The sequence below is a fragment of the Schistocerca gregaria genome, chromosome 2 (genome assembly GCF_023897955.1).
Source record: "Schistocerca gregaria isolate iqSchGreg1 chromosome 2, iqSchGreg1.2, whole genome shotgun sequence".
In the NCBI taxonomy this organism is placed as follows: Eukaryota; Metazoa; Arthropoda; class Insecta; order Orthoptera; family Acrididae; genus Schistocerca; species Schistocerca gregaria.
Window position 1 is genome coordinate 929,093,994 of NC_064921.1, and position 14,174 is coordinate 929,108,167.

The window sequence follows — 14,174 nt, forward strand, 5'->3', positions numbered from 1 at the left end:
TAATATTAAACTATTTCATAATCTGAAATGGAGAAATCATAAGGCAGATATGTGGAGAAATTGCACGGCGGAAAGTTTCACATGGTAGGCAAAAAGAGAAATTTGGTATGCAGAAATTATTGTTTATAAGTTCAAATAATTGTCACTAAGTGAATTGAAAGAATGTTGTTTTGCACTGCTGTTCTACTGGAAACAAATTTGAATAAATTTTGTTTGTACAGATATTAGGGCGTAACAGGCTAGTGTTATTCATTTTAGTATGATGTAAGTGCCATATAATGAAGCAGCCCACGATGTTAGCGGCTGTGGCAAGGGATTTTTGTTGAGTGGAAACATGGTGCAACTTTATAGTGCAATCCAAACTTGACTTAATGCTCGCGTTTATGATTTTTATTGTTGTTTAAATGTTAAACTTGTAATATGGTTACATGTTACTTGTAAATTAAACAGTACTTTCATTCAGTAAGACCAGTTACAAAGGGGCCACTGTGAAGACTTTACATTACAACTTTGTGTGTTACACACGCCCAACATAAAAATGTTAGATATATGTCAAATCAGTCTCAGTTGAAGACAAGTAATAAATGTATATTTAGTAAAAAAATACTTTAGAATGTAAATGTCATGGCATTTTTTGCCGTAAAGTTACATTAGGAATTATAAAAACTGAAAAAAAGAAAACATTCGAAGATGACACTATTTTACAGTTAACTTTATGTGTACCATATTTGTGAAATGATGACTAAGTTTGTTATTGTAACATATAGCATGGAACAACTCAAGATGTTTCTTTTGTTGTGGTCTTCAGTCCAAAGACTAGTTTGATTCAGGTTCCACACTGCCCTGCCTTTTCATCTCTACATCCATATATTTTTATTTATTTATCTAATAATAAATATTGTAAGGATGTTACCCAAATGTACACACAAATTTTATGTGAAGTCATTATAAGGAAATGTAATACACAAATACATACATAAAATAATACCAAATAACACATTGTAATACAAATTTGTATACATACATACTTTCCTGTCATGAATCTTATAGAGAGAGAGAGAGAGAGAGAGACAAAGGAATTAATGTAGGTGGCTCAAATGTGATATTGGATCACCACTGAAATCTTGGATGTGGTGACAGACTGATCTTTAGTGTAGCCCAAGATTCAGTTTAGGTTTTGAGGTGATAATTTGATTGTGAGTTGGTGAAGCCGACAAATATGAATGCAAATGAAGGTTGTTGTAACGTGTTGATCTGTACCATAGCCTCACGTTTGCATTTGCGTCATATTTAAACACAATTTGCCATTTTTTTTAACACTGTTTGGCATGAAAACTAAAAGTGCAAGCAAAACTTAGAAAATGTGTTAGATAACAGACAACTCTCTAGTGAGATCTTGATGCATATTTTGCACCTACATCGTAAGTAAGCTACAAAAAAAAAAAAAAAAAAAAAAAAAAATCATGGGAGACTACCGTTGTTGGTTGAAATAGTTATTCAGAGATTAGGAGGCTTGAACAGGCTAGACTACTGTTGAGAGCTGCATCTATCCAATCCTTAGTCTGAAGATGACAGTAACAATAACAATTGACAGTAGGCTGTGAGAACCTTGCAATTCTGTTTCATTAAATTTTACAAAAGGAGCAAAACCAGTTTCTACAAAAAAATGTAAGTTATACAGATAATGTTGTAACATGTGCAACTATATAGAAGCAGCACAATTGTTGACAAAATTTGAGAAATTGATGCACTTTCAAATCTCTCTTTGGTAACGGAGTTACTGGTTACTGGACTCTTGAGGTTTTCACAGACACTTGGAGTTTCAAGGGTTTCATTGCCTGCTGTGACAGTACTTCTGTTATTTTAGATGTCTGTTCTACACAGGCCTTCACTTTTGTCTTACCTAACCAATGGAACCTTTTACACACATTATTCTGATAAAAATAATCATTCAAATGATCTATGGAACATGTAACTAACAACAATGGTTCAGTAAAGGATTTCATCAGACAACAGCTGTCCATTAGACATGTAAATATGATATAAACGTCAAGGGTAGGAAGACTGGTTTTCCAGTTTTGGCTTGATATAAGTATTATTCGAAAAATTTTTGTGGCCAGTATGGTCACTTATCAAGTAAAAACGTTGTACGATTAGAAATTTTTTTATGTGTTGCTCTAAATTTCTTTTTATCTAGGCTACCCGCTTTCGGTAATAGTCTGGAAATCTGTTGTAAAATTTAATACCGATATGGCTCACATGGCAGTATGTGTTGGTTCTTTCTGTTCACTGTGTATGGAGGGCTGTGCTGTTTTGAGGGATTGTAGTTGAAATGTCAACCTTCTTTGATGTGGATGGTATTTTGGTATCTTAAGCTTTCTGCATATTGATTTGCAGTATATCTGTGAAGGACTAGGAATTATTTGGTCGGCCCTCTCCCATAAAAAAATTTTGGAACCCCAAAATAATATTCTGTGTATTGCAACCGACTAAAAACATCGCACTATGTATTGCACTTTCTAAGGTACAAATGTTTGTGACAATACTTGAAGCAAAATAAGCTGAATTTTAGTTTCTGTGCAAGAATTATTACGTGGTCATTAAAATTTTTAGTTTTCATCAAGATGAATTCCCAGAAATTTTGTCCGGCATGAGGGAATGCTCTGCAAGCTGTTCGGCCATGGCATTGGAGGCTTTTCTGTCATGCTGTTGGCAAGCTACCTTTGGTAACATACCTTTGTTATTAGAGTTGGAGAAACAACATCCGCCATCAGAAGAGTTCGCACAGGCATGCCACAGGGATCTTTTCTGGGCCCTGTATTATACACTATGTACATGTCAGATGCGCCTCAGACTCCAAGAGTTAATAAAGCAGTGTATGCTGATGACACAGCAGTCTGTATCAAAGTAGATGGCTGCAGGCTGTGCATTGGCAGCTACAGGAGACATGCATCACCCTTAAAGATTGGGCAACTTGGTGGAAGATTGGTTTTAATGTGACCAAGAGCCAGAGGCTTCTGCTCACTAAATGTCTTCGGCCAGATCTGCAACCAATACAACTCTTTGGAGAACTGAATGACTGGACTATGACGTCAGAGTATCTTGGTGTTACCCTGGACAGCAAACTGACTTTAGTACACTACATCATTAATGTCAGACAGAAAACATTGCAGTGCTTTGGTGTCCTCTGACACTACTGACTGCAGATTCGCAGTTGCCCACTGAAAGTGGTTTCAACCTATTCAGGATGTTCGTCTGTGGTGTGATGGACTGTGATTCTGAAGTCTGGGGCAATGCAGCACAGACGCATCTGCACAAACTCCAAACCACTTTGAATAAAGCCCTTCACTAATCATCCATCCCCATTCAATTTTCCAGCAGTCTAACTACATGAAGCTGCAGGTGAGCTGGGGGTGCCTGAAAGATTCAAGGATACCAAACAACTGCACAAGAAGTCTAGAAGCTCAGGCAACCAGCTCATATGTCAACTCGATAGCATGCATGATGACCAAGAGTGCTATAAGTGGCCCATAGCTCTGCTACTCAGATAGCAGGGCTATCTCAGGAGGACACTTTGAAAAAATAACTATGCACCACACATACACACTTAAAGCTCTGATGTCCATTATCCTCACTCATAGACAGTATCAGTCAGTTCCCCAGGGTAGTTCTTGTAGTGTTCCTCCAACATAAGAGAAGAAAGTGTGAGGTCCCCAGCAGTTTTGTACATCAGATTGGAATCCATGTGACCCCTTTGTGTGCAATGATTGTTGACTATAGACAATGAAGGAAAGAACAGCAGTTGATTGCGAAATCCGTCAATTTATTACAGCAGATCTAGATTTCAACTGTTGCATAGTCATCTGTAGCGCATATAACAACAGGTGACATTACTCGAAAGTGTTGCGTAATGAACAACATTGGTTATTGTAAAGCATACAGGAATCTTAACTTGAGCCGTGACTATGTATTACAAATCTGCTGTAATAAAACTGCAGATTTCACAATTAATTGCTGTTCTTTTCTCCATAGTTAATTTTGTAGATGCTACTTTGCCTATGAATTTGTCAACCTACACCAGATCTACATTTACATTTTGACTTTTTTTTTCAAACTGCATGCAGTCTGCTTTATTTACATTTAATGTCAACTCAGTCCTAAAATTTGTATTAGTGTCACAGGCATTTTTTCTTTTTTAAGCTAACCTATCCCCTCTAGTTTTTCTGAATGGATGACAGTGTTAAATGCTTTGGAGATATCTAATTAACTCCTACTAGGCTGTTGTTTTTTTCCCCACATTTCTGCTTATTTGTACAGTGCAGCAAGTTATTGCTGTTTCTTTGTTTTTACATGCCTGAAACCTATGCTGACTCCTTTTCAGGAGCTTATGATTATTTAGATATTTGTTAATTGTGCTCCATCCATTTTTTCAATATTTTGATGGGTGATGGAATGAGTGCTATTGTACAGTAGTTTCTTACCTTTTACTTGTCACCCTTTTTAAATAATGGCTTCACTTTTAATATTTTGAGCCTTTCGGGAAGCTCTGCTTCACTAAATGATAGGTTGGCAATGTACACAGTGTCTTGTGGTCTGTGGAGCAGTGTTATAAAAATATGTAAATATATAACTATGGCAGATACCAGTACCTCATCTGCCCCTTCTGATGTTTTTAGGTTTCAAGCTTTTTGTCACTTTTGATACTTCATGTTTATTGGTTGGATCTGTGTAAGTTCTCAAATCATACTGTAATCCTCAGTGGAGACTTAAATCATCCAAAAATTAATTGGGAAAATTGCAGTTTTGTTAGTGTTGGGCATCATAAGAAGTCCTGTGAAACAATTAAATGCCTTCTCTGAAAACTTCCTAGAACAGATAGTTAGGAATCCCAATCAAGATGTAAATGTATTGAATCTAATGGCAACAAATAGATGTGATCCTTTTGAGGATGTCCACATTAAAACTGGTATCAGTAATCATGACACAGTGATGACAACAGTGATTACCAAGGATGTAAAGGTAAAGAACAACTAAAACAAGCAAAAAGATATTATATAGGCCTATTCACTAACAATAATATAAGGAATAGGGTAGATTGCTAATCTCCATAAAGATGATCTGATGACTTTGCAGAGTGCAAGAGGTGTGCTTACTTGCGTGAATACGTATATGTTTTTTTTTGCTGAGGAAGGCTTTATCTGATAGCTGCACGTTTAGCAGTACCTGTCTACAACTCAACGGATCATCTTTACTGTGAGTAGCAATCTATCGTATTCCTGATATTATTGTTATTTCAACCTGGAGTTTCCAATATGTCCAGTAAACTAGATTAAAAAAATCAGTAGTGTCATGTCTCAGTGAGGAACTTAAAACTTTCAGCACAGGGCAGGAACATGTAGAGGAACTATGGTTGAAGTTTCAAAGAAAAGTTGACCATAACAGGGTAGATATGTACCCAGTAGAACAGTTCGTAATGGGAGAGAACCTCTATGGTATACAGTCACTGTAAAGAAACTTCTAAAGAAACAGAGACTACTGCATAATAGGTGTAAATCATAAGGACTACAGGCATAGAGAACCTGAGTGAAATGCATTTGACTGTCAAGAGAGCAATTTGTGACGCCTTCAATGACTACTGTAGCAGAATATTGTCAAATGATATTTTGCACAACCCAAAGAAATTCTAGTAATATTTAAAGGCCGTTAGTGGCACCAAAGTTAGTATCCATTCCCTTGCGAACGAGATTGAAACTGAAATTAAGGGTAGCAAAACAAAAGCTGAAATGCTTAACTCTGTTTTCAAATGTTTCTTTACAGAGGAAAACCCAGGAAAATTGCTCCAATTTCATCCTTGTACCTCTGAAAAGATGAATGAAATAAATACTAATGTCAGTGGTGTTGAGGAACAGGTGATATCATTAAAACATAACAGAGCTCCAGGGCCTGATGGAATTCCTGTCAGATTAGATATTGAATTTGTGGCTGAGTTAGCCTCTCTAGTAACTGTAATCTGTCATAGAACACTCAAAAAAAAAAAAAAAAAAAAAAAAAAAAAAAAAAAAAAAAAACTGCCCAGTTCTTGGAAAAAATCACTGGCCACAACTGTCTACAGGAAGGGCACTAGAAGTGATCTGCAAAACACTGTTCAATACCCTTGACATTGATTTCTGGTATAATCTTAGGACATACTGGGAGCTCAAAACTAATGAGGTGTGTTGAACAGAATGACCTCCTCCTCAATGCCTATCAGTGTGGATTCTGAAAACATCGATCTTGTGCAACCCAACTCTCACTTTTCTCACATGACATACAGAAACCTTTGTAACAAGGCAGCCAGGCAGATGCAGTATTTCTTGATTTCCAAAAAGCATTTGCCTCAGTGTCCCACCTATGCTTGTTGTCAAAAGTACGATCATAAGGGCATATCAAGTGAAATTTGTGTCTTGAGTTGAGGACTTTTTGGCAGGGAGGACACAGCATATTATCTGGGATGGGTAGTCATTGCCAGATGTAGAAATAACTTAAGGTGTGCCTTAGGAAAGTTTGTTGCGGTGCTTGCTATTCATATTGTATATTAATGACCTTACAGAAAATATTTAAACACTCCAACTGCACACACCCCACACCATTACAGAGCCTCCACCAGCTTGATCAGTCCCATGCTGACACGCAGGGTCTATGGATTCATGAGGTTGTTTCCATACCCATACACATCCATACTCTCGATACAGTTTGAAATGAGACTTGTCTGATGAGGCAACATGTTTCCAGACATCAACAGCCCAATGTTGGTGTTGATGGGCGCAGGCGAGGCATAAAGCATTTTGTCGTGCAGTTCTCAAGGGTTACATGAGTGGGCCTTATGTTTCGTTGAATAGTTCGCACACTGACACATGTAGGTCTCCCAGCAATGAGATCTGCAGCAATTTGCGGAAGGATTGCACTTCTGTCACGCTGAAAGATTCTCTTCTGTCGTCCTTGATCCCATTCTTGCAGGATCTTTTTCTGGCCGCAGCGATGTCGGATATTTGATGTTTTACGAGACTTCTGATATTCGTGGTACACTCGTGAAATGTTCGTGCAGGAAAATCCCCACTTCATCGCCACCTCGGAGATGCTGTGTCCCATCATTCCTGCGCTGACTATAACATCATGTTCAAACTCACTTAAATGCCATTGTAGCAGCAGTAACTGATCTAAGTGTGGTCAGTTTAGCTGTAGTGTATTCATCCATAGCTTTATTAATTTCTCTGTGCTTTCTTGATACATAGAGCTTATGACTGGACTTCACTGACCACGGTTTCTTAAAAGTGCTAACACCTACCTCTGTAGTTGACTGATTCAGGATATTTAATTCTTCCTCCATTGATGCAAAATCTGAATTATCTGCACCATGGGAGGCTTCACCTTGTTCAGATACTATCGTTGTTATTCTGTCAAAACATTTAGAACAAAAAAAAGTCTTCAAATGAGAACACACATATTTTTTTTTTGTTTCTCTTAAGGATATGCAAATAGTCAGCACACTTCACTCTCCTGTGGCCCCAGTCAGAAGATATTTCATACAGTCCCTTTCACTAAACACACTCCAACTGCGTCAACTGGCAAATTCCTCACGAAAACACAGAACTCACTGGATGGTCTCAGATCGTTTAGAAGCCTCATCTGTAAACAAATTAGTACTGAACAATTACAATACAGAAATCTGCAGTAAACAACTACGACAAAGAAACTGACAAGAAACAACAACGAAGTGTAAGAAATATTTGCAACAATGAAAGTGAAAAGAAATAACTGCAACAAAGAAAGTGATAAGAAATAACTGCAACAAAGACAATAGTAATAAACATTATAACAAAGAAATTAGTAAGAAACACTTTCAGTGAAGACGTACATCCTTGAAAGTTAAAAAAAAATGATTTTTTAAAATAAAACTTGCCCAACTTAAAATTGGAAGCTCTCCTTTACAGAGAATATAGTAGTACATGGTATTAATCAACAGAAAAAAATCTATCTTTTCTGGATTTGCGTTTTTGGAAGAAGAAAAATCTGTAAACTATAAAAAAAGTAATTCAAAAGGTGACAGTAAAAGAACTTTGACAGATATGTCCAAACGGAGGATACCATTGTAATCATAAAGCAAGTAGCATTCAAATCAGAAAAAAACTCTAACAAAATATCTAGAACTGTTACAGAGATACAGGATTTAAAATTTATTCTGAAATTCGCAGCTTGAAAATGGTGTTTGCAGTGTCATCTTTGGAGGCCTGTATCTCGGGGCAAGAACTTTTATGAAGAAAACAAAAATATGTGTTTCTTACTTACTCCTGAATTTTAATATATGCTAAAATCAATAACATCTGAGACTAGAAGGTAATCCCCCTGCCTGAAGTGATATGGATTATGCCCATTATTAAACCTATTCCTTCATTACCTCTGTTTGATTTTTTTATCTGCAACCCTGTATACATCTGACCAGAAGTCCTATTCCTCCTGCCACTGAACTTCACTAATACCCATTATATAACTTAACCTATCTATTTCCCATCTTAAATTTTCTAATCTACCTGCCCAATTAAGGGATCTGATATTCCATGCTCCGATCCATAGAATGCCAGTTTTGTTTCTCCTGAAAACGACATCCTCCCGAGTAGTTCCTGCCCGGAGCTCTAAATGAGGAACTATTTTACCTTCCAAATATTTTAGCCGAGAGGATGCCATCATCATTACCCATACAGTGAAGCTGCATGTTCTTGGGAAAAATTATTTGGAAGAGCAGTTGAACGGAATGGACAATGTCTTGAAAGGAGGGTATAAGATGAACATCAACAAAAGCAAAAAGAGGATAATGGAATGTAGTCTAATGAAGTCAGGTGATGCAGGGGGAATTAGATTAGGAAATGACACTTAAAGTAGTGAAGGAGTTTTGCTATTTGGGGATCAAAATAACTGATGATGGTCGAAGTAGAGAGGGTATAAAGTGTAGATTGGCAATGGCAAGGAAAGCGTTTCTGAAGAAGAGAAATTTGTTAAAATCGAGTATAGATTTAAGTGTCAGGAAGTCGTTTCTAAGAGTATTTGTATGGAGTGTAGCCATGTATGGAAGTGAAACATGTTCGATAAATAGTTTGGACAAGAAGAGAATAGAAGCTTTGGAAATGTGGTGCTACAGAAGAATGCTGAAGATTAGATGGGTAGTTCACATAACTAATGAGGAGGTATTGAATGGAATTGGGGAGAAGAGGAGTTTGTGGCACAACTTGACAAGAAGAAGGGACCGGTTGGTAGGACATGTTCTGAGGCTTCAAGGGATCACAAATTTAACTTTGGAGGGCAGCGTGGAGGGTAAAAATCGTAGAGGGAGACCAAGAAATGAATACACTAAGCAGATTCAGAAGGATGTAGGTTGCAGTGAGTACTGGGAGATGAAGCAGCTTGCACAGGATAAGGTAGCATGGAGAGCTGCGTCAAACCAGTCTGAGGTCTGGAGACAACAACAACAACAACAACATTTTCCCCTTGTTTTCAGCCATTCGCTGTACCAGCACAGCGATGTTGTTTTGGTTGATATTACGAGACCAGTTCAGTCAATCATCTAGACTGTTGCCCCTGCAATTACTGCGAAGGCTTCTGCCTCTGTTCAGTAAACACGTTTGTCTGGCCTCGGAACAGACACCCCTCCATTGTGGTTGCACCTCCAGTTTGGCTATTTATATTGCTCAGGCATGCAAGCATCCCTACTTCAAACACTTGCTCAATGCTTACGAGGCATGTAATGAAATAGTCAGCTCACTTTATGCTACATAATATTAATGTTAGTCAGTCTAATTAGATGTAGTCAATAGTGATTTATGACTAGATCTCCCAGAAAATAAATTTAAAAAAATCAAATATAAATTTGTAAGGATTTATTTCACACTACTCCTACACAGTAACCAACATTTATAATTTTTACACATTTATTTATACATTGCAGATAACTGTGACTAATAAATTATTGTGCACTGAGACAGTTACATCAAGGAAGTTCGTCTACCTTATCATTTTTCACATTATTTCCAGCACATGACCAAAAGAGATCTTGATTTTGCTGCAGTTATGTATGCCATAAGAGACAGTAGATTTTTTTTTTTTCCCTAGTTGGTTGGAAGTGGCTTTCTATACTTTATTGGCAGCTAATGTGGGTCTGGTTCAGCAAGCCTTCTTTTTCTCTTGATTTGAGTATCTATGGACATGAAAGTTTCTGTGTCTGGCTAACAGTGCTTTTAACTTAACTTGAAGGGATCCCCAGATTGAGATCATTGTCTTCAGGATTTCCAAACTTCTGAAGCCTTCTCTTTCCATGTTAGTCACAATGAAATTTTTTGGATGTGCAGATTTTATCACTTCTGTCCATTCATCTGGTGTGTACACTATTGGACGTCTGTTTCATGCATACACTTCAGTGTTAACCAAAATCACGATCACTAGGGATTCTGCTATGACCTACTTGCACAGGAACTCAGTCAGTGGCAGCAGGTGACCCAGCGGCGTAATCTGCCTCTTCGGTCCCTTTGTGCCTTTCTCGGCCATGGACAATGTCATCCGACAACTTCTCAGCCTTCACCTTTCCTTCAGCATTGCTTTTCAGGAAACTTGGTTTCTGGTGATGTGAACCCCCACCCTCCATGGCTATTGGGGATATTATAAGAACTGGGCAGCTTATGAGAGTGTATCTGGTGGCGTCTGCATCTACATCCTTCACTCCCTTTACAGCGAGTCTGTCCCGCTACAAATACCTTTAGATGCTGTCGCTGTTTGGGTGGGGACGCCTCGGCCTGTTACTGTCTGCAGTCTCTATCTTCACACAGTATGTCCTGGCTGGCTGATAGCCCAATTGCTGCCACCTTTTCTGTTACTGGGCGACTTCAACGCCCATAACCCTCTGCAGGGTGGATCAGTGGCCACAGGCCGAGGCAACATCGCTGAGCAGGTATTGGCACAGCTCAACCTTTCTCTTTTAAATAATGGCACCTTCACACAATTCAGTGTGGCGCATGGCACGTACTCAGCCATCGACCTTGCGATCTGCAGCCCTAGCCTAGTTCCATCTGTCCAGTGGAGTGTGCATGACGTCTTGTGCAGTAGTGACCACTTTCCGAATTTTCTGTCACTGCCACAGCGTCACTCTTCTGGGCGCCCCTGAAGATGGGCTATGAATAAGGCTGACTGGGACTTGTTCACCTCCATTGCCACTATTGAGCCTCTTTCCAATGACGTCGTTGATGCGGTGGTTCACTCGGTCACCACCGGCGTCGTTACTGCCACAGAGTCTGCCATTCCCTGTTCTGGGTCCCCTCGGCAGAGGACTGTGCCTTGGTGGTCGCCTCAGATTGCTGAGGCGATTAAAGATCGCAGGCGGGCACTCCAGCATCACAAGTGGCATCCCTCATTGGAACACCTCATTGCCTTTAAATGGCTCCGTGCGCGAGCCCGCCGCCTCATTCGCCAACGCAAGCAGGACTGCTGGGAAAGGTATGTCTCCACCATTGGTGTCTGTCCCTCTCTATCGCAAGATTAGGCGACTCTATGGCTGTCGAACCCTCCGTCAGCGTACCTGCACTTTCACTGAATGGAACAGTCTTTACTAACTCCAAAACAATTGCAAACCGTTTAGCAGAGCATTTTGCTCTGAGTTTCACTTCTGCGAATTACCCACTGGCCTTCCGCTCCCTCAAAGAGTGGTTGGAACGTTGGAGCCTTTCATTTCACACGTGCCACCCTGAATCGTACAATGCTCGTTCAGTGAGTGGTAATTCCAAAGTGCCCTAGCCACTTGCCCTGATACGGCTCCCGGGCCAGATCGCATCCTCTGTCAGATGCTCAAACAGCTCTCTGTGGACTGCCAGAGACGCCTCCTAGTTATTTTCAACTGTATCTGGGTTGAGGGTGAGTTCCCGTCGCAATGACGGGAAAGCATCGTAATCCCCATGTTGAAGCCTGGCAAGAACCCACTGGAGGTGGACAGCTACCGCTCCATTAGCCTCACCAACATTCTTTGCAAGTTGCCATGGTGAGTCTGAGGTTGAGTTGGCTACTTGAGTCTCGGGGCCATTTGGCTCCGTCTCAGGGTGGGTTCCGTAAGGGCCGCTCTGCCACTGATAATCTGGTGTGCCTGGAATCTGCCATACATATGGCCTTTGCCCGCCATCAGCATCTTGTTGCCGTCTTTTTTGACATGCGGTAGGCATACAAGACGACATGCCGACATGACACCCTCTCTACGCTTCATGGTTGGATTCTTCGGGGACTGCTCCCAATTTTCATACAAAATTTTCTGTCGCTTTGTTCGTTCCGTGTGTAAGTTGCGGCCTCTCATAGTTCCTCCTGAGTTCAGGAGAATGGGGTACCGCAAGGATCTGTCTTAAGTGTCTGCCCCTTTGATTGCAATTAATGGGCTCACTGCAGCAGTGAGAACATCTGTCCCATCTTCCTTGTATGCTGATGACTTCTGCCTATACTATAGCTCCACTGGCATTCCAGCTGCTGAACAGCAGTTGGAAAAGAGCAGTCTTGGGCTGTAACACATGGCTTCCAGTTTTCTGCTGCCAGGACCTGCGTTAAGCATTTCTGCCGGCAATGCACTGTTCACCCTGAGCCGCAGCTTTATCTTGTCGGTGAACCTCTTGCTGTGGTAGAGACACATCGGTTTTTGGGGTTGGTTTTCGATACCTGATTGACTTGGCTGCCTCATATTAGGCAGCTTAAACAAACGTGCTGGCAGCATCTTAACACTCTTTGTTGCTTGAGTCACACCAGCTGGGGTGCCAATTGGTCTACCCTTCTATGGCTGTACCAGGCGTTAATTCAGTCTCGTCTAGATTATGGGAGTCTGGCTTACGGTTCAGCGTCCCCTTCCGCATTGCGGTTGCTGGACCCCATCCTTCACCGCATTGCGGTTGCTGGACCCCATCCTTCACAGTGGGATCCGACTCGCCACTGGAGCTTTCCGGACAAGCCGTGTCAACAACGTACTTGTGGAGGCAGGAGTCCCTCCATTGCAGTTGCGGCGGCAACTGTTATTGGCAGCTTATGCTACATACGTTTGTAGCTTGCCCAGGCATCCCAATTATCGTCTCCTGTTCCCTCAGTCGGTCATCAATCTTCCAGAATGGCAGCCCCGGTCAGGGTGTATGATCACAGTTCGCGTCAGAGCTCTTCTCTCTGGGATTGAGGTTTTCCCTCTTCCACCTCTTTTCCGGGCCCATCTGCATATACACTTCTGGTGTGTGCCCTGCCCATGCCTTCAGCTCGATTTGGCACAGGGCCCAAAGGACTCAGTCCCTCCTGAGGTCCTCCGCCACCACTTTCTTTCAATTCTTGCCACGTTTCAAGGCTCTGACGTTGTCTATGGTTCGATGGTTGCTGGTCGTGTCGGTTATGCTCTTACTCGAGGGCATCATTATGAGCACCACTCATTGCCAGCTGGCTGCAGTGTTTTCACTGCCGAGCTGGTCGCCATCTCTCGCCCCATAGAGTATGTACACTCCCTCTCAGGTGAGCCCTTCGTTATCTGTAGTGACTCCCTGAGCAGTTTACGGCTATCGGCCAGTGTTTCCCTCGCTCTCATCTGGTGATGGCTATCCAGGAATCCCTCCACACTCTTGCCTGTTGCAGCCGCTCTGTTGTCCTTGTGTGGACCCCGTGTCATGTAGGTATCCTGGGAAGTGAACGCTGGCCAAACAGGCTGTTGGTGCACCAGCCTTGGAGATTGGCCTTTTGGAGAGTGACCTCAGATCAGTTTTGCGGCAGAAGGTACTTCGCACCTGGTGTGAAGAATGGTGCACCCTTCCTTCACCCAACAAACTTCGGGGCATCAAGGAGGCTACTGGTGCGTGGTGCTCCTCCTTGCTGGTCTCTCGCAGGGACTCTGTTGTCCTCTGCCAGCTGTGCATTGGCCATATCTGGATAACACACAGCTATTTATAGTGCCATGAGGAACCACCTTTATGTAGCTGTGGGACAGCTTTGACTGTGGTCCATATCTTGTGGGACTGCTCGCTTTTAACTCCACATAGGCAGGCGTTTGCGCTGCCTGATACGCTTCTGCACTTTTATCAGATGATGTTGCAGTGGCAGATTTAGTTGAGTTTTATTCATGCAGGGGGTTTTTATCGCTTGATCTAAGTGTTTGT

The 14,174-nt window shown here is 41.2% G+C and overlaps 1 protein-coding gene across 14 annotated transcripts in view; it reads left to right on the forward strand.

Annotated features, from left to right (window-relative positions):
• Window positions 1–14,174, forward strand: part of LOC126335362 (choline-phosphate cytidylyltransferase A-like) — a 135,076-nt gene that overhangs the window by 3,138 nt on the left and 117,764 nt on the right. The window lies entirely within an intron of this gene.